The sequence below is a fragment of the Symphalangus syndactylus genome, chromosome 21 (genome assembly GCF_028878055.3).
Source record: "Symphalangus syndactylus isolate Jambi chromosome 21, NHGRI_mSymSyn1-v2.1_pri, whole genome shotgun sequence".
NCBI classification, from domain to species: Eukaryota; Metazoa; Chordata; class Mammalia; order Primates; family Hylobatidae; genus Symphalangus; species Symphalangus syndactylus.
This window is the reverse complement of record NC_072443.2, coordinates 16291253-16311378: the sequence shown is the minus strand read 5'-3', so window position 1 is coordinate 16311378 and position 20126 is coordinate 16291253. Positions and strand designations below refer to the sequence as shown.

Genomic DNA, 20126 nt, shown 5'->3' with positions numbered 1-20126 from the left:
ATATACATCAGGTATTTCCAACAATATTGTACTATTGTATGTGCACCAGAAATATCCCGGTGCTTTCGGTAGCTCCAGTCAGATATGTCTTATACATGATTTGTCAGATTCCACAGATAAACTGTATTTTTGCAAAACTGGATTTTAAAAGATTTAGTCAATTAGAAATAGATGTGGCTATGTAATTGGTTTCTATTGTTTTGCTCTTAACTCATCTAAGATCTAATGCTAAGATCATCATATCATCATGATCTTTGGTGAGAATGTAATGGCTGAAAATGTTTTGAAACCACTGAGTCAGTGATTAAGAACAAAAGGGATTCAGTGTTAAAGTTCCCATACAACAGTCATCTTGATTTACAGGAAATGGGAATTCACCTGGGTTCACTTGAAAAGTACTGTACTTGTTAACTTCTCAGGGTTCTTGTTGTATGTTAGTAGGATATGCTTTAGTGTGGATCACTAATCTCTTTTTCATAATCATTTGTTTCTAATAAACAACTGTATCATTCTTTCATCTTTTAATACATCCACTCAAAACAAAGGACTCAGGGCCGGGCGCAGTGGGTCACACCTGTAATCCCAACACTTGGAGAGGCTGAGGTGAGCAGATCACTTGAGGTCAGGAGTTGGAGACCAGACAGACCAACATGATGAAACCCCGCCTCTACAAAAAATATAAAGATAGCTGGGTGTGGCAGTGCATACCTGTAATCCCAGCTACTGGGGAGGCTGAGGCAGGAGAATTGCTTGAACCTGGGAGGCGGAGGTTGCAGTGAGCTGAGATCACCCCGTTGCACTCCAGCCTCGGCAACAGAGCGAGACTACGTCTCAAAAAAGAAAAAAAAAATGATTCAGAAAATTTTAAAATTTGTTAAGTTTTTATCCTTCTTGAGCATATATATGTGACAGCCAGTTGAATTCCAGATGTTTTTCAGCTTATTTTTATATCTAACACCGGATACTACATAAAAACAGAAGTTTTGTTTATTGAGTATTTTTGTGATTACATATCTAGACAACTTTCAAAACAACCAGTCAGTGGTTTCAAGTATGTTTTGATCTCCATCTTGTATCATATCATTCATATATTGTTGGCAAATGATGAGTTTTACCTGTATTATTTGAAAGCATTTTATGAAGCCAGTTTTAGAAGTGCATTTAAAGAAACAGAAAAGCTCATATGCCTGTCTCTAACCAGGGACACAAGAGAAAGTGAATGAGGGTGTTTTAATTTTTATTTTTTGTCTTACCTTTCAATTCACACATAAACCAATATGGAAGTAGTACTATCTAATGTAGAAAATAGAAACCTATATATTTTTAAAGATTTTTGAGTGAGTGTGACTAGACAAGTCAGATAATTTATCGTTTTCATTCTTAGGCCATAAAGGTCCCTCTGGCAAACTGAAGAGTTTAATGACTACATATTTTCTTAAACTTTAACTGTCTTGAGTGAAGGGTACACGTAGTTTGTACTATTGGTGGGTGAAAATGTCTGCCTTAAGCAAAGAGAAAACAGTCCTCCTCTGCCATGAGAGTGAATGGAGACATACGTGTCAGAATTCAATATGGCAGCTACTCATGGAAACTATTCAGCACACACATTTTAAAAATTCAGAAATCTTTTTTTTTTTTTTTTTTTTTTTGAGACGGAGTCTTTCTCTGTCCCCCAGGCTGGAGTGCAGTGGCGCGATCTCGGCTCACCACAACCTCCACCTCCTGGGTTCACGCCGTTCTCCTGCCTCAGCCTCCCGAGTAGCTGGGACCACAGGCGCCCGCCAACACGCCCGGCTAATTTTTTGTATTTTTTTAGTAGAGACGGGGTTTCACTGTGTTAGCCAGGATGGTCTCGATCTCCTGACCTCGTGATCCACCCGCCTCGGCCTCCCAAAGTGCTGGGATTACAGGCTTGAGCCACCGCGCCCAGCCAGAAATCTTAATTATCACCAAATCTAAAAAATCTGTGTCCTTTATTTACCTTTTCTGTTGGCTTTTAGACTCATGCTTAATTTCATAGCTGACAGTACAAAGCTTGTCTTCATTTCTTAAAATTTCTTATTGGAACCTAGCAGCTGCATCCATAAAAGAAAATGCTTCTTATGTGGAAATGGTGTAGCCTACTCCACTTTCCATGGGATAGAGATTAAAGGAACAAGATAAAGCATAAGTGTGCATTTGTTATTTCAAGTACCAATTTTTATCACTCAGGATGGGTTAGAGATTCTGTGTTAACACACAGTCCCAAAATGTCAGTGGTTTTTCCATTTAATTTTTTAATTGATACGTAACAATTGTACATATTTGTGAGGTATATAATGATGTTTTGATACATATAATATGCAGTAATCATATCAGGGTAATTAGCATATCTCTCATTTCAAACATTAATCATTTCTTTGTTTTGGGAATATTCCATATGGTCCTTCTAACTATGTGAAATTATATAGTATATTATTGTTAACTATAGTCATCCTGTAGTGATATAGAATACTAGAACTTATTCCTCATATCTAGCTGTAATTCTGTATTCTTTCACAAATCTCTTCCTATCCCTACCTTCCCCAACCATTCCCAGTCTCTAGATCAGTATTTTTTTGTTTTGTTTTGTGTTTTTTTGTTTGTTTGTTTTTGAGATGGAGTTTCGCTCTTGTTGCCCAGGCTGGAGTGCAATGGCGTGATCTCGGCTCACTGCAACCTCTGCCTCCTGGGTTCAAGCAATTCTCCTGCCTCAGCCTCCTGAGTAGTTAGGATTACAGGCATGCGCCACCACGCCTGGCTAATTTTGTATTTTTAGTAGATATGGGGTTTCTCAGCATTGGTCACGCTGGTCTCGAACTCCCAACCTCATGTGATCTGCCTGCCTCGGCCTCCCAAAGTGCTGGGATTACAGGCATGAGCCACTGCGCCCGGCCAGGATCAGTGTTTTTAAAAGCAATTTTTTTAAAAAAAGGTCTAAAGCCTATCAGTCCTTGGGCTACCTGCCTATTTCATGTTGGCTGGGGCCTTGCTCTGGCATAAGTATTAACTTTCCTTCAGTATCCAGGATGAAGGAATGTTGACACTCTGGCGATAGTGGCTGAGGGAAAGGAGGGTTCTGGAAGCTTTTGTATATTAACATAAATCCCTCAGCCTGTAGTAATGCATGCCATATTCTGTTACAACTCATAGGCCACAACAAGTCACATGCCACACATAACCACAAAGAAGTCAGAAGGCAATCTAGCTATGTTTCTGGAAGGAGGGGGGACCACCACAAACATTCAGCAAGCACCGATAATGATTATCTATATACTACCTGCAAATCTAAAACCCCAGTTTAGGTTCCATTGCTACCAGTCTTACTTAGTCTACATGCTGACTTAACTCCATATTTTAGGTATTGACTTTTTAAAGAATTACATCTAGCATTTGGCCGCCTTCTTTAAGCAGAGTTATCTTTTATGTGTTATTGATGTGTTTTTGTTTTAAGGAGTTTTATCTTAAGTCAAAACAAACACTAGTGAATATGTCATTAGTTACTAAGCCTAATAATTATAACATTGATTCAACGGGATTAAAATTTATGCATGAGATTCTGCTATCAGGTTGTTCAGGGAGATGTTCTGTGACTCCAAGACTTACAATTTCTGTGTTTTGCATGTCGTTTTACAAATATACCAGAGAATGGACTGTGAGTCATAGAGTTCTAACATCACAGGGTGGACAGGGAAGTGTTAAAAAATATATCATCTATTTCTTATATTTTGACAAGATTGTACACAAGGCATTATATATCAAGCCATTGAGGATGGGAGGGCAGACAGAGAAAATTATTTCCCAAAATTGTTTCATTCAGTTCATCATAGAGCAAGGTTGTCCCATATAACTGCTGTAGGGAATGTGGGTAGGGTTTGTCTTGTGAAAAATAAACTTATTTTTGGCCTTCTTTTTGCTTAAATTTCAGTAGCATGTTTTCTCTTTACAACGATTTTCAAATGAATCTACTTGGAAGTTTTGCATTTATCTCATTAGCAAAATTAGTATTGTGTAAGTTCATGAATATTCTGAATAATAATAAAAATGAAAGTAAAACAATGTGGTATAAGGAGAAGAAAGCTGGATCACATTACTGTGATCCCTGAAGTGCCTTAATGTCTTCAAAGCCTCAGTTTCCTTCTCTGTACAATGGAGGAAACAAAATCAACCTTTTGCAAATTAATAATACAAACTTGGAACCACACAAAGGTCTTATTTGCAGAACAGTCTTAGAATAACTACATAAATAGAAGCATGGTAAGTGTAACTGTATATAAACAAGCACACAATTTTAAATGGAAATTAAATTTTATTATTCAGACCACATTGATTTTATCTGATCAATCTACTCTCACATATTTGAGTTACAAGGTCTGAGGGTGAATGGCATTGTGTGATGAATTCCAACAAGTCTAGGCTTTACTTAATCAAATTTTACAGTGTTGGACCAAACAGTAAATGCTTGTGAAGTTGATTCGTTTGTCTCTCCTTAACTCTGAGATGCTTAATCAAATAAAATCATAAAATTTAAAAGCTAGAAGTGACTTTGAATTCATATCCTCTAATCCCTTCACTCACATTTTTTAAAACTGGGCTGTTACCAGTTAGGAATTTTATTCAACTGCTAGTGAAAGATTTTTGAAAATTAATGCTGTATGCAAATTATAAATATATACCTCCAATGTTTTTGCAAGTTTCTTGGCCTTCCCTACGTAATTGGCCACATGGATGGCAAGGTTTGCACAGCGTCTTATTTATAAACTAATAAGAATGACATTCAACCAAGAAAGCTGATTTTAAAAAGAAAGAAAAGAATGATAAAAGGCAAAAGGGTAAGTGGCTGATAAGTTTGTCTCATCTTAAAAAGAGCCAGGGTTTTTTGGTTGTAACTTATTGCCCAGCATTTTTTTTTTTTTTTGAGGCTTCAATATTTTATTCAAGTTTCTGTAAGTGATGTTAATTACGGCATTTGAAGGGGAGGATCTAATTCCACTCAAAATGGAAGACTTTAAAATGTACCCATTAAACTTCTAAAAACCAAATTGAGTGATGAGAATACAAAAGAAGTCCAATTTAGATTCTGAGTGTTGTCACCTTGTGACTACAATCACACAGACTCTTCTAAGCTTATAGCTGGAGCTCCTGGAAGCTATTTCTTGCTCTGGTGCAAGGGCAAAAAAACACAACACAGGAAGGAATAAGCCCTGAATTATTGGCTTCATCACATCCACCTTCTCCACCCCAAAATGGCACAGAAGAAACAGTGACCACACCCTGCAGACCATTTGGTGTAAAAGAGGAGACGACGATGAACTGGGGTGGGAACAGGTCATGAAGATCTGTCTAAAAAAGTCTCATTCAGGTGCATTTGTAACACTGTCAAGCAGCGAGCCTCTCATCAGTTAGGGTTAGGAAACCAAGGTTCGATTCTCAGGAAATCACAGTTTCATTCATTTACTCAATATGAATTTACAAAGTGCCTACATATTACCAGCTACCACTTGAAGGCATTTCTAGATAAAAAGGAAACTTGGCATCTCAAAGGGGCTACCGAGTTCCCCCCAAGCCTACCACTGAAAGGACCTTTTTTGGAAATGGGTTTCTTCTGTACCTCTGAAAGGGTCACATCCTAAAGCTGAATCATCTTTAACCTCGAGGTCTAACATATTTAGCAATGCTTGCATCCCAGTCATACAACATTAAAAGATACGCTAAATTCTGAAGGTAGCTATGCTGCAAAATAGTTTAAAATTAAACAGTTGTACGGTATTCATTTATGCTTGAAATCTCAGTCCTAGACCAAGCTTGTGGCCACCAGCCTTGACGTTCTTGCCGTCCAGGAGAGCTGACAGTGTCGGTTTGATACCTGGCTGCAGGGTCTGAGTGTATCCTAAACCTATCAGGCTGGAGGTGTTCACTTTAGCGGAGGAGCAGGCATGAGGGTCAATCCGATACTTCGCTGCTATTCCGAAGTGCGTGTTACTGTTTCCTGTTGTCCAGATGAGATTGACAGCGGTCTCCAACTTCTTGTTCACCTTCTGGTAAATGGAGCCGCCAAACTCTGTCCCGTCATTCACATTAGTGTGAAGCTGGAATTGATCAGTCTTGTAGCCAACTGCAAAGTTGCTCTGGGTCACTCAGGAAGGACTTTGCACTCTCAAAATTCATCTGGTACCCAGCCAGCCAGCCCTGTAACCCGGCACTAGAGCACCCCAGATGGAAGGCCCAGCAATGTGGAAATCCACGTGACAGCCCAGGTCAATGTGCTCCCACTTGCACCCTGTCTTGATTTTAGCATTTTTACTTTCCCAGTGTTAGGTGAGAAGGATGAATGGAAGGTCACCCTCAGGCCACGTGCGAGCTGACTGTCCACGGTCATCTCGGTGCCTAGTGTATGGTTGGGGTTCCATTTCTCTGTAGATCTCAAGCCATACTCAGTCCACCTGTACCTGGTTTCCAGACTGCCCGTCACTTTGGTGTCTCAGTGTTGGCTGAGCCTGAGCTTGTAAACTCGATCCATCCTCAGATTTCGTTTTCAAATCAAGCTTTATAGCCAATCCGTAGCCCTTGGTGAAGACATCCGTAGCAGATTTGCCAAGATCGACATACATGGGTGGCACAGCCATCTTCAGCTCAAAGGCGGCGGCGGGCTCGGCAGGGGCTGCTGGGAGGCTGCGGCGCTGAGGCGGGGAGTTGCCCAACATTCTAATACAAGGCTCCACATTGCAAAGAAGGTGGGGTGATTTATTTTATGTTATTTTATTTTATTTCATTTAATTTTAATTTAATTTTTTTTTTGAGACAGGGTCTTGCTCTGTCACCCAGGCTGGAGTATAGTGGCATAGTCTCGACTCACTGCAACCTCCACCTCCCGAGTTCAAGCGATTATCGTGTCTCAGTCTCCTGAGTAGCTAGAATCACAGGCACCCGCTATTTTTGTATTTTTAGTAGTAGAGATGGGATTTCGCCATGTTGGCCCAACTGGTCTTGAACTGCTGACCTCGGGTGATCCGCCCACCTCAGCCTCCCAAAGTACTGGGATTACAGGCGTGAGCCACCACGCCCAGCCAGTGATGTAGTTTTATGACTGGTCACCTTGTGTATTCTTCCAATTCTCCAGTTCTATTAATAAAAAATAAAAGAATATAGATAATGCATTAGAAACATCTGCTGCAGGGGCCTGTTTTACCATTACGGATAACGTTATGAATACAAGTATTTCTGTTATTTATATTTGCCATTATGTCTGTTCTGGAATATTATCAAACCAGAATTACAATTAGCAAGAGACTGTATAAATTAAAATCACACATTTTAAAGTAAAACTGAAGTTGGTTCAAACTAGGACTCCACCACTTGCGCAAACTACTTAGCACAAGTTACTTAAACCTCGATGTTCTCATCTATAAAATAAGGGCTTTACAAGGTCAACTACTAAATTTGATAATACATGTAAAGTGAAATGCCTAAATACAATGCCTAGGATATAGTAATTGCCCTGTAAGTTGTAAGTGCTACCATGAACCAGCCAATGATCTTTACTACATACTATGATTGAGAAATTAAAAATGGTTGACATTTTATATAAATCAATGTCAAGGTAATATTATTTATGAAATTATTGTGCTTCAGGTCATGAGGATTGCTTTAGTGCGTTTGAGACTCTTTTCTTAGATGACAATGGTTCTAATCCATCTTCTATCAAAGTCTATATTTCTCCATTTAAATCTGGCAGATCCGTCTTCTAGAGACATGACCAAGTCAATGATTTTGATTAGTCTGTGCTCCTTACCCAATATTACAATACCTGGAAAGTAATTATGTTTCTATTTTTCATTTTAATCTGCTCTTACCATATTGACAATATGGGCAATGGCCAAGTCCATTATGAGTTTAATTGCTTATGTGCCAGGTGTTCGGAAGTTCATTCTTTGAATCTAACGAAAGTAAAAGATAAAGTCACAGAACTCTGGTTCATTTTATGCATACATTATTCTAACTTTGGATAAAGAATTAGCCATTCTTTTATATCCCGTATTGTTTAATGTCTCCCTTGCCCAGAAATAAGGATTTTTATTATAGTGACTTCAGTCACTGATGAGACATACATACAGAAATCTCCTGTTAAGTAAGATTAGAATTTGTCTTTGGGCCTTTTTAAAGTTTCTGCAAACTGATAACCCAATTGCTCATGCTGATTGACAGAATAACATTGAATATCTAAGTAGTCTAGGCCTTTGTCTGGTTATTAGAATTTGTCCTTTTGAGATCCATTGGCTGGAAAGTTTATACTACAATTGAGTGTGCTATGAGTAAGACAGCTTTAACTGAAGCCTCTGAAGAGGAAAGGAAAATAACAGAGAAGACTCTTTTGTATCTTTTTCCATTATCAATAATGCTTGGAGTGGACGGTGGTGGTGAACGACAATATAGAACATGCCTTTTTTCATGTAAAACTTCCATATGAAATTATTCAAATGACGCTCTGGCTATGTCATAATGTCTGCGTTCTCCAGGTATATATGAAACGGATTTTAATGGATGTTGGGTGGCTTCCATTCACCCTTTCATATTTGAAAATGCACTTAGAAACCATGTTGCGAAAGTTGCTTATGCTATTGATCCTCCTTTTCTGTTGCTGATCAGTCTGTCCCCAAGTGGTGGAGAGTCTAAAAACCCAAAAAGATAACAACGTGGTCAATCCATGACTTACGGCTGCATTTGTATGCCTGATTGATTTTTGTTGGTATACAATAGCTGAACAATTTGAAATTTATCCCATGGAATATGAATTCACCTGTTCAAATCATGGCAGTATAATAATTCTTGAAATTGCAGCTGCGTATTTTAATTCATTACACCAAGTAAATAAACTTCAAGACATTCAGCCACCATTCATGAAATAGATTTCTAAAGGCTTATGTGGGGATCATTTTCTTTCTCTTACCCTCTTGTTTTAAAACTCCTCTCCCCACCATGGCCTTATGCTGGAAGATTTCTAGCAATTGCTGGCTGGTATTGTTGAGTTTTAATATTTCAGTGTGATTCGGAGCTCTGACCATTTTCAAGTTCTTAGGAGCCCTCTCGTCTCATTTTTAAACATGGCCTTTGGGGAATGACAGTGATTGTGACAGATGGTAAAGGAATAAGATTGCACTTTGACGCTGCTTCTGTCTTTGCCTCTTGATCTTTTCCCACTTTCTCAAGGCAAATTATAGATTTCCTTTTGCCTCTAGAGGGACGCAAATTGCAGTTGCCAGTTATATGGTTCTTTGTTTCTCTTTCTAGCTCTTAAAAAAAAAAAAGAAGGGCTCTTATTTAATTAAACATTGTCATTACATTTATTGTTGATGAAGGGTACTGATTTGTATGTTGGCCAAATATCTGACCAGACAAGGGAGAGGGCTTGTTGAACTACAGGCAAAAAAAGAAAAAGAAAAAAGAAAAAACTTGTGTTGTGTTTGAAGGTAGCTTCCCTCTAGTGGCAAAAACTGGTACTTCACTTGTAGACTACAAGCGATTTTTTAAAAATACTTCTTTTTGTTATCTCTTTTTAAAACATTATCTGATATGTATAATTTATATATCACACATTTTAATGAATGTGGCTTGCAACTAAAATCGAGTTTCCTAAAAGGTTTAGAAATCTTTTCAGTTATCAAATTCATAATCTTAGGTATGCAAAGTAGGCAAGGTGCTTTACTGTTCGTTTTGTTCTTCAGTAATCCCACACATACAACACACAATTCCAGATGAAAGGATTCTAGTTCACTAACAAGATAGTTAATAAAGGGGTTCTAGATTTTTTTCATAATTTGTCAAAGGCATGTGAAGGAATTTAAAAAGTATCACATAAATTTGGGTGGTGGGCATATTGCTGTACTTCTCTATATATTAGAAATATTTTAGGCTAGGCACAGTGGCTCATACCTGTAAATCCAGCACTTTAAGAGGTCAAGGTGAGAGGATTACTTGAGCCCAGGAGTTCAAGATCCGCCTGGGCAACATAGGAAGACCCCATCTCCAGAAAAAAATTAAGAAATTAGCCAAGCATGGTGGCACACACCTGTGGTTCCAGCTGCCTGGGCAGCTGAGATAGGAAGATCACTGGAGCCCAGGAGTTTGAAGCTGCAGTGAGCTGTGATTATGTCCCTGCACCCTCCAGCCTGGGTGACAGAGAGAGAGACCCTGTCTCAAAAAAAGAAAGAAAGAAGAAGGAAAAGTTTTATACTGGAAAAATTTTAGAGAGAGGTGATAGAATCACTAGATAGTTAAAATTTAAGTATTAGAATTTAAAGGGCACTAGAGATTAGTTGAGTGTTACAGTTTTAACTTGAACTTGTTCGTTCACATTCATCTAACCACTAAGAAAGGATTTCAGCAATGCCAAGAATGCGCTATAATTTAGACAATGTGCAGGAAATACAAGGACAACTAAGACAGGCAAGCGGCAAGTGAACAGAGAACTGAGCAAAGAGATGAGTGCTGATAAAAGTATGTATAACAAACTAAGGGAGCACAGCAAGGACAAAGTGGCCCTTTGTTTGAGATGGACGAAAGGACAGTTAACTACAGAAGATAGGTGTAAATGATCAAGAGTTTGGGCACAGTGCACGGGTATTTTCCATGCACGTAGCACCATGGGAAGTGGTTCTGAGCAATCAGGAGATAACAGGGCTTCAAGTCTGGAAGGCTTAAATGGAGAGAGCTGAGGGAGACTTGTTAATCACTTTGCTAGAGCAAGCCCTAAGCAGGCACTGTTTTATACCATAATAAATAATCAAATGAGAGAATATGAGGTTGGGTTCCCCAGGCTCCACACATGACTATGAATAATCTTATAAATAATAGATTCATTCACAAAACACAAGATACTCTAGAATAACCGAATGAAATGATGTTTTTGTGCTTCTTTGACTTCTGACCAAACATAGTGTTCCTTGGAAGGAATTATGTTTGACACTGTATTGTATGACTGGAAAAAAATCGATAATGAAGACGTGCTCAAATTTGAAGTATCACTGAGAAAATTTGCTTCAACAGAGGTCTTGTGATGGGAGAATTAAGCATAATCAAAAGTTCTAGTTGCATTCTGAAGTCAATTTCAAGTTGTCAGTCCTAATTGAGAGTGGTGTTTGTCTAACATAATGCTTAAGACATTTTTTGGTGGCAAAATTTCACAATTTAAAGGAACATGATACAAGCTCAGAAGAAATGTAGCAAATTGATGACCAAGACCTAGGCAATCTGTAAGTAAGGAAAGGGGATGTCAGGAGAGAAATTGACAGTTGTTTAGATAACATCCACACTTGGTTGGATGGACTATATTTTATAGACATTTTCATCCTTGAATATTTTAGTTTCTAAGATCTTTATTATGAAACAAGAACATAGGTTTAATATATATGATATATATATTATATATTAATAATATATATAACATATGTTATATATATTAATAATATATATAACATATGTTATATATATTAATAATATATATAACATATGTTATATATATTAACAATATATATCATATGTTATATATATTATATATATTACAGTTATAAAAATGTATGTAATTACTTGTATCAAATAGTGTTTTATCCTTTTCATCCTTGAATATTTTAGTTTCTAAGATCTTTGTTATGAAACAAGAACATAGGTCTAATATATATGTTATATATAACATATTAATAATATATAACATGTTATATAATATATGTTATATATGTTATATAATATATGTTATATATGTTATATAATATATGTTATATATAACATATATGTTGTATATATCTTATATATGTTATATATAACATATGTTGTATATACTATGTTATATATAGTTATATAATATATTATATATAACTATATATAACATAGTATATACAACATATATTACATATGTTGTATATAATATATATATTACAGTTATTAAAAAAAGTGTATGTAATTACTTGTATCAAATAGTGTTTTATCTCACTCCCTCCATGTCCCACACTGGCTATCACCCATGTTCACTCCCACCTTTACATACTCAAGGATTTCCAACTACCCAGGACTATGACCTTCATGCCCCACGCACATTAACCCTCCTTTGGCAATACTCACCTGCTGTTGACTTTTCATACTTGCTCTCCTGAGTTAAGACTTAATTGTATCTTATCACAGTTATCTCAAGACCCTGATATCAGGTATAAGATGAGATCAAGTTTGTAATCTAAGAAGCTCCTCCATGCCAACAGAATAACACATTTGCATTTTGACCCGTTCTTTCTTCCAAAATTAACCAAGAAAAATAGCTTTTCTGTAGAACATGGGCTATTTGAGAAAATGCATGTCAAATGACTGTGTCATCATTTAATCATACCGAGTGCATGCCTTTGGACTCTATCTGTGTATAGAGCTAAACCAATATTTGATAAGTGTTTGCAATACTGATAACAAATTTCTTAGATAATTGGGCAATGTTATTCTTGTCTTTTAAAGATGAAACTCCTGAAAATGATTACAAAGCCCATTGCTTCATCACATACAAACACATCCACACAAACACACCATACACAAACACATAATTTTCAAGCTTTGAAAGGCTCACGCATAAGACAAAGGGCATTTCAGTAGGCTTGGAAATCACTTGGCATTTTTGAGATTTGCCAAACAGCTTGAGATATTTAACAATATTTTTGTTCAACCAAATTCCAAACATGTTTTTCCAAGTACTTTTTTTAGGTCAATTTTTATAACCATGTGTAATTTCAAGAAAATGTAACCCGTATGTTTGTTTCTGTTAGTGTATATTCAGATTGATTTATAACACAGATGTTAAGTATTTCTCTTAACACTGGTATATGAAGAGGGTGAGAGGGTCTCCCAATTTGCTGCTTGGGACAGTCCACAGTGAGACTTTAGATTAATGATCACAGACTATAATCCAATTCTAATCTCAACACAGTCTCCATGATAAAAGTCACAGGGGACTGGCTATAAGTGTCAGCAAAAGATCAGATGCAGATACTGCAGTATGTTGATGAATGTGTGTTCCTAACATGGACTCAAAAGACGGAACTCTGACTGATGACTGTACAGCACTGTGAGAATGAAGCCCTTAAGCGCTACTAAAGGTCTTTGCCAACTGTGATGAAAAACTGCATCTGTGAGTAATGCTACTCACTGGCAAAATAGAACTGTGACCCGCCAACATATTCCATTATTTTTTGTGGCATTGAGTATAAAAGTAGACCTGTTGTTCTGTTGTAGGGAAAGTAGAAACACAAGTCAAAATACTACCATACTTTATAGGCCGGGCGTGGTGGCTCACGCCTGTAATCCCAGCACTTTGGGAGGCCGAGGCAGGTTGATCACGAGGTCAGGAGATCGAGACCATCCTGGCTAACACAGTGAAACCCTGTCTCTACTAAAAATACAAAAAAAAAAAAAAAATAGCCAGACGTGGTGGCGGGCGCCTGTAGTCCCAGCTGCTGGGGAGGCTGAGGCAGGAGAATGGCGTGAACCCGGGAGGTGGAGCTTGCAGGGAGCCGAGATTGCGCCACTGCACTCCAGCCTGGTGACAGAGCAAGACTCCATCTCAAAAAAAAAACTATCATACTTTACAGGGATAGCAAAAATGAATTTTTAAACTAGCGTGTGTTTCCTGTAAGTAATTCTTAAAATTAAACGGAAATACAAAAACTCTAACGAGAACCTCAGATTCAGCCAATGTGCCACCTTAGAAGTAAGTGATACTCTCTCCATGGTGACGATGCTGTAGGTAGGAATGGATAATAACAGGATGTCAGAGTAAGTGCCAAGTGGAAGGAAATTAAAGTATAGTTATGATGTAAGGGGGCAGCCATAGGTAATTTTAAAAACAAGAATATTTTAGAAATAAGAAATGATTCATACATATTGCTTGTGGATGCAAACCAAAAGTCAGATATCACACACATAGTGACGTCTGACTCTATCCAAATACATACAACATTTTCAGGGAAAAAAATATACTCTCTGATCCTGAATGTTGTGCCTGCAGAGGAAAGAAAATGAACCTGTTTACTAGAGGGAGAAATCTCAGTGACTGAAGAAGTCAAACAACTTCTTGAACTCTGAGAGCCACCTTAGCTGTTCTGCTTCAGGGTTCTGGGCAACATAACAACATCTTTATGAATGTTACCTTATAGAACGTTAGTTATACCAGAGCAGACGCAACTGGGGATTTGACAACTCTGCCACACTTTGACTGGACTGACATTTCCTTAGCAGTAACAAGCTGCTGCTGTCTGGTGCCATGGGGGCCCTGGGCTTGATTTAGTAGCACTGACATTGACTGCTTGTTATTTCATATCTTAGAGCTGTAAGGAGGCAACTGATGTCAGCATAAAATTATTTGATAGCTCTGCATCTTGGGCAAAATGTGAATCTATCAGTGTTATAAAATAGCCATCAAATTCTTGGAATTGGGGGTTGGAGATAATTGAGAAAGAAAACTCACCTGGTTTATTGTTAAATCTTTTGTTTAAAATACTGTAACTATCTATTAGGCACATACTGGTTGTACTCATTAAACTACATGCTCATCTAATTCTGACAACAGTTTCAGTGGATAAATAGTATTATTTTGATCCTCATTTGACAGTACAGATTATACTCCTGGAAGATGGAAAAGCTGGGACGCAAATGCAAACAATCTGGTTCCAAGATCCATGCTTTCACCTTGAGTTACATGGTTTTTCCCATGGAATTGAAGATCCTAGATTAATAGAATTCTCTCCTTGAGCTGCCATTTATTTTTTTCTGTAGTTTGAATTTTAGAAAACATTCGTTCATTTTACTGAGGGAAAATAGCAATTAGCGCCTTGTATGATCTGATAAATACTCACTGAATGAAAATTGAACTTTTTATCATCCTCATAGCTTTTCTGGAGTAACCACGTATCCAGTGGAATGATTCTAGTCATAAATGGAGTTGGTCAAAGACTAATTTTCTCATTACAATACTTACTTTAACACAGTATTTGAAGACGCTTTGAAAATTTGAGGAGTCGTGAGTAAATGTGGGGAATTTTGTGATTAATAATCTCAGTAATAAAGACTATTAGAAGCTCAGAAGCTCTCACAAAATAAGCAAGAAATACTTATCAAATTTATGAATTGTAGCTCAGTTTACCATTCCGTTGATCAAATCACTTATTTTTAAACATAGTGATCTTCTTCAAATGTAGCCATTTCTAAATGCATTTGCTTCTTTCTGAAAATCACCTGACAACGCCAGATCATTTCCATTTATAATATTTTGTATATCCATTGATCTTGTTTTGTGTTGTTTAAAAGTATAATCTTTTATGTTTTTTGATAAACTTGGACAATGACAGATTACAATTTAATTTCTAGGATGTGTCTTTGTATGTGAATGTGTTTCTTTTTTTCAAACAAATCACAAAGATCTAGGGGAATTGTGATTCTCTAATTCGAGCTCAGTATATACCAGTTGAAAGCATTTAGTTGTGATTAAAACAGATTGAAGGAGATAATCCCTCTGAGAAAGCAGCTTCAAATAGCTTAGCAGCACTTCTTCAGGGATAAGAACTAACACAACACAAGCTAATTCCTCCAAAATCTCCCTGGTGGAGCTGTAGACGTACCTTTCATTTGTTGTTTTTCTTCCTTATTGCTTTCTATTTGAATTCCTCTTCAATATGAATTCTGCTTTAATAACAGTTTACTCATTTTGTTTTCCAAGAACCAACATTTGCCCTTTTGTGTTAACCGATACAGGGAGATACACTTCATATAATATTAATAAATGAAGAGTGTGCAGGCAGTTCTCAATTTACAATTGAGTGATATTATAAAAGTTCATAGGTAAGTCATAGACAATTTAGAACTCGGGATAGAATTTATCATAGAAATGTTCTATAAAATTTGGTTTCTTGGTTAACCCTTCAAAGCCTATTTAACTCACAATGTAGCTGAATATACCTTATGTAACTAGTACAAGTACTGTATAGCAGCAGTTCTATGAGAATACTTCTAACCAATGTTCTGGATTCAATATTGGGAAGAAAAAACATCTTTTCCTTGGGAATGCCTTCAAATTTATTTCATTCACAGTGTATGTCATTTCTAGCATCAGAGAAACTGGCAGGTCTGTATCTTCTTGGAGTAGTGTGCTGGAGAAAGAGAAAGAACTAGACAAATAATAAGTTGTAGGGTGAGATTTTCTTCATTTTCCTATCCCCTTGGATATGCTGTAACTCCATTTTATAATTTAAGACCATGCCCTTGAAAACTGGACCCATTATTGGAGAAGGGATGAGTAAAGTGCATCTATGGACCCCAACTATCAAAGGCTAAGAAAAGAAAAGAAAATAGGAAGCAAATGCCCAATGACAGTAGACAAAGAAGTTATGACTCCTTCAGCCAAGCCCAGCTGAAGATAGAAGTGGTACAGATCTCATGTTCCCGGATATTAAACACATATGGAGCACTGAAATTTCAAAAACTATGTTGACCCTTAACTATTTGTATTAAAAAACATGGAAGATTGAATGGCCAGGTGTGGTGGCTCACGCCTGTAATCCCAGCACTTTGGGAGGCCGAGGTGGGCCGATCACGAGGTCAGGAGATCGAGACCATCCTGGCTAACACAGTGAAACCCCGTCTCTACTAAAAATACAAAAAATTAGCCAGGCGTGGTGGTGGGCGCCTGTAGTCCCAGCTACGCGGGAGGCTGAGGCAGGAGAATGGCGTGAACCCGGGGGGCGGAGCCTGCAGTGAGCCGAGATCGCACCACTGCACTCCAGCCTGGGGGACAGAGCGAGACTCCGTCTCAAAAAAAAAAAAAAAAAAAAACATGGAAGAAAGATTTAATGGCCAGGTGTGGTGGCTCACGCCTGTAATCCCAGCACTTCGGGAGGCCGAGGTGGGCCGATCACCTGAGGTCAGGAGTTTGAGACTAGCCTGGACAACAATGGCGAAACCCCTTCTCTACTAAAAATACAAAAAATTGCCGGGCATGGTGATGTGCACCTGTAATTCCAGCTACTTGGGAGGCTGAGGCATGAGAATTGCTTGAACCCGGGAGACGGAGACAGAGGCAGAGGTTGCAGTGAATGGAGATCGCACCATTGCCTTCCAGCCCGGGTGACAGAGTGGGACCCTATCTCAAAAAAAAAAAAAAAAAAAAAAAAGAACATTAGAAATGTTCCTGTTTACTCACCCCCTTTTCCTTCCCCACTTCCCCCACGCCCCTCTACCCCCGTCACTTCCTCTTCCCTCCCAAAATTGCTTGAAGGATTTTCCTTTCTGCTGTGCCCATGATGCAGTGATGGTGAGGCACACAGTACGTTACTATAAGTCCCTGTTGAGTTGAGGAATTAACCAAATGCTACCACAGAGTTTATTAATAAAGTTTAGGCCAAACTGTGAAGGGAATTATATTTTAAGACACAGAACACAGTTTGCTATGTAAAGTTTTGTAAGCTGGAGCGACAATGCACAAACTAATATTCTATGAAGAGTTCCTAGCAAGCCAGAATTAATTGACTACCAGCATCTAACCAAACCTAAAATTTTAATCTAGCTTTTACGTACAGATCACCTGCCAGCACTTCATCATTTTTGTATATGCTGTTTGCTGTGCTATTATGTGGTGATTGATCTGCTGTTTAATTTATAGTAATGATGATGGCCTGGCATTAACAATAATGGCATATGTTAAAATGTAGGAGAGCATCTCAGCAATAAAAGAGTTAGATATAGTTCAGAACCTTTTAACATTGCATTGCCCCTGTTAATGTTTCACAACACTTTATACTCTGAAAAAATAAAAAATAAAAAAAGGAAGTGGCATAAAAATAGCATGTAAAGTGTTACTCCCACATGCTGTTCTTGGTCTTTGGCATGCCTGTTATCCCCACATTTTCCAAAAATGACAAGAATGCATCCCATCTGATACATCCTGTGAAAAATTTAAGAGCATATTTGAAAACACAAAATACTGTTTTCATAAACTGCTGAAATCTGTGATAGTTTGGCAGTAATCATAGGAACAATGCTGGAACACAACTTTTAATTTTTTCTTGTCCGTGCATTCTCTTGTCAAACTCACTGAACTTCCCTGTTCTGTATTGCTTTCTGATGTGTTGATACAAGTCTCCCTAAAACACACATGCTAATGCCTAAACAGAGTTTAACACTTGGCTTTTCCCCATTAATTAATAGTCCAGTGTTCATATTGATGTAGTCTTTCTTTTGTGGATAGAAAGAAGCAATCTGAAGCTAATTTAGCATTGAGTAACTTAGTAACACAGCTTTTAAGAAAAAGAGGAATGAAGCAATGGGCAAAACCAGATGTAAGATCTTCTGGACGGATACGTGTGGCTACAGTTCTATCAAGGCAAGAATTGGCAGAACTCTGGAAACTTCTGTTTCTATTTTTATTCTCTTATACTCCTTCAGAATTTAAGAGTCACTCCTTGTCTCCATGACAGAATATAACGAATGCTGTTTGTTCTAGTGTTCAGGCTAATGACATAATGTGTTAACCCTTGGTTACACAGAATAACCTTCACATTAAGAGTAATCCTGTACCATTTATGAAACATAAGCGTCATACCTGGCCACTTTTTGTCAATCAGCATATTAAAAAGAAATTCCACAACAAAAAGTTCAGTGTAGTGACAGTGATACTATAGTGACTTCTGCAGCCATTTTTCGCAGGAGAATTAGTTCTCTTTAATTCTGATTCTCTCCTGCCCTATGCCTCACATTGGGTCTATACTTCTGACAGTGCTTGGGAGATGTGCATTCATCCAATTTGGACAGTCAGTCTAAGGATTCAGGCAGACTACATAATTCGTTGGAATATACTGACTGTGTTGACCAGATTATAACCTGTCTCTGCTTTTGGTGTTATGTGAGGGCGGCACAGTGACAGAAACAATGGTAGCTAATACCTATGTATGCTTACTATATTTGACATATATTATCTCATTTAGTTCTCACAGTCCCGAGCTTGGAGTTATAAAGGAAAGATTCTTGGAGATGATGGAAGCTCAGTAAAGCCAAAAAACGTGAACTTCAGCATTAGACAAACTCAAACTAAGTTAGTAATATTTCTGCTTTTCCTTTTTTTCTTTTTTAATATAAATTAAACCATTTACTCCTCCACCCTACCCTAAAGTCCAAATGTAATATATATAACGGGGTATGATTTGTCCTGATTTGTTGTCCATACAAATTCTCTGTGTCAGAGAATATCCTAGAACTTGGTATGCTTTATGTTTAATAATCATTCAGTATGTTGTTAAAGATTTTATTTATACTTGTGGCTGGGCGCAGTGGCTCATGCCTGTAATCCCAGCACTTTGGGAGGCCGAAGTGGGTAGATCACTTCAGGCCAGGAATTTGAGACCAGCCTGGTCAACATGGCAAAACCTTGTTTCCACTAAAAATACAAAGGTTAGTCTGGCGTGGTGGCACATGCTGGTAATCTTAGCTACTCAGGAGGCTGAGGCAGGAGGATTGTTTGAATCTGGGAGGTGGAGGTTGCTTTGAGCTAAGATCACACCACTGCACTCCAGTCTGGGCAACAGAACGATTTACTTAATCTTTATTTTCTCCAAAAAGAAAATAAAGATTATACTTGAATAGCAGTCAGTTATAAATGAGCTGAGAGAGTGAAGTAAAGAAGCCTGTATAGACAAATGAACAGAGACAGACTTTTGTGATGTGTGTTTAAGGGATTATTAGAAGATCATTTTGGACTGGACAACTCAAGAAAGAAAATTTTGGTAGGAGGTTTTACAAGGTCTTCAAAGCAGGCAAAGAAATGTGGGTTTTGATCTGACTACATTATACGCACTTTGCTTATTTTTCATTGAGGTATATTACTAAACACTGTCTTATCCTATTTCAGTAATAATCTTTGTTTATTTGGTAAAGTGTTTTTTTTTTAAGGGTTAGCAATTCTAAGTTCCACCATGAAACAGTCAAGTGAAATTGTTTCTCAATATTTGGTTGACTTGATTCATCCATTTTCAAAGAAAAGGTAAATCATATAGTATTCTGTATGATGTAGACTGTGTCACTCAAAGTGAAAAAGTTAC

At 37.7% G+C, this 20126-nt stretch overlaps 1 protein-coding gene and 1 pseudogene across 19 annotated transcripts in view; one reads left to right on the top strand and one right to left on the bottom strand.

Annotated features, from left to right (window-relative positions):
- The window catches only part of ROBO2 (roundabout guidance receptor 2), a 1378235-nt gene that overhangs the window by 1021531 nt on the left and 336578 nt on the right, over positions 1-20126 (top strand). The window lies entirely within an intron of this gene.
- Positions 5793-6644, bottom strand: LOC129471163 (voltage-dependent anion-selective channel protein 1-like; annotated as a pseudogene).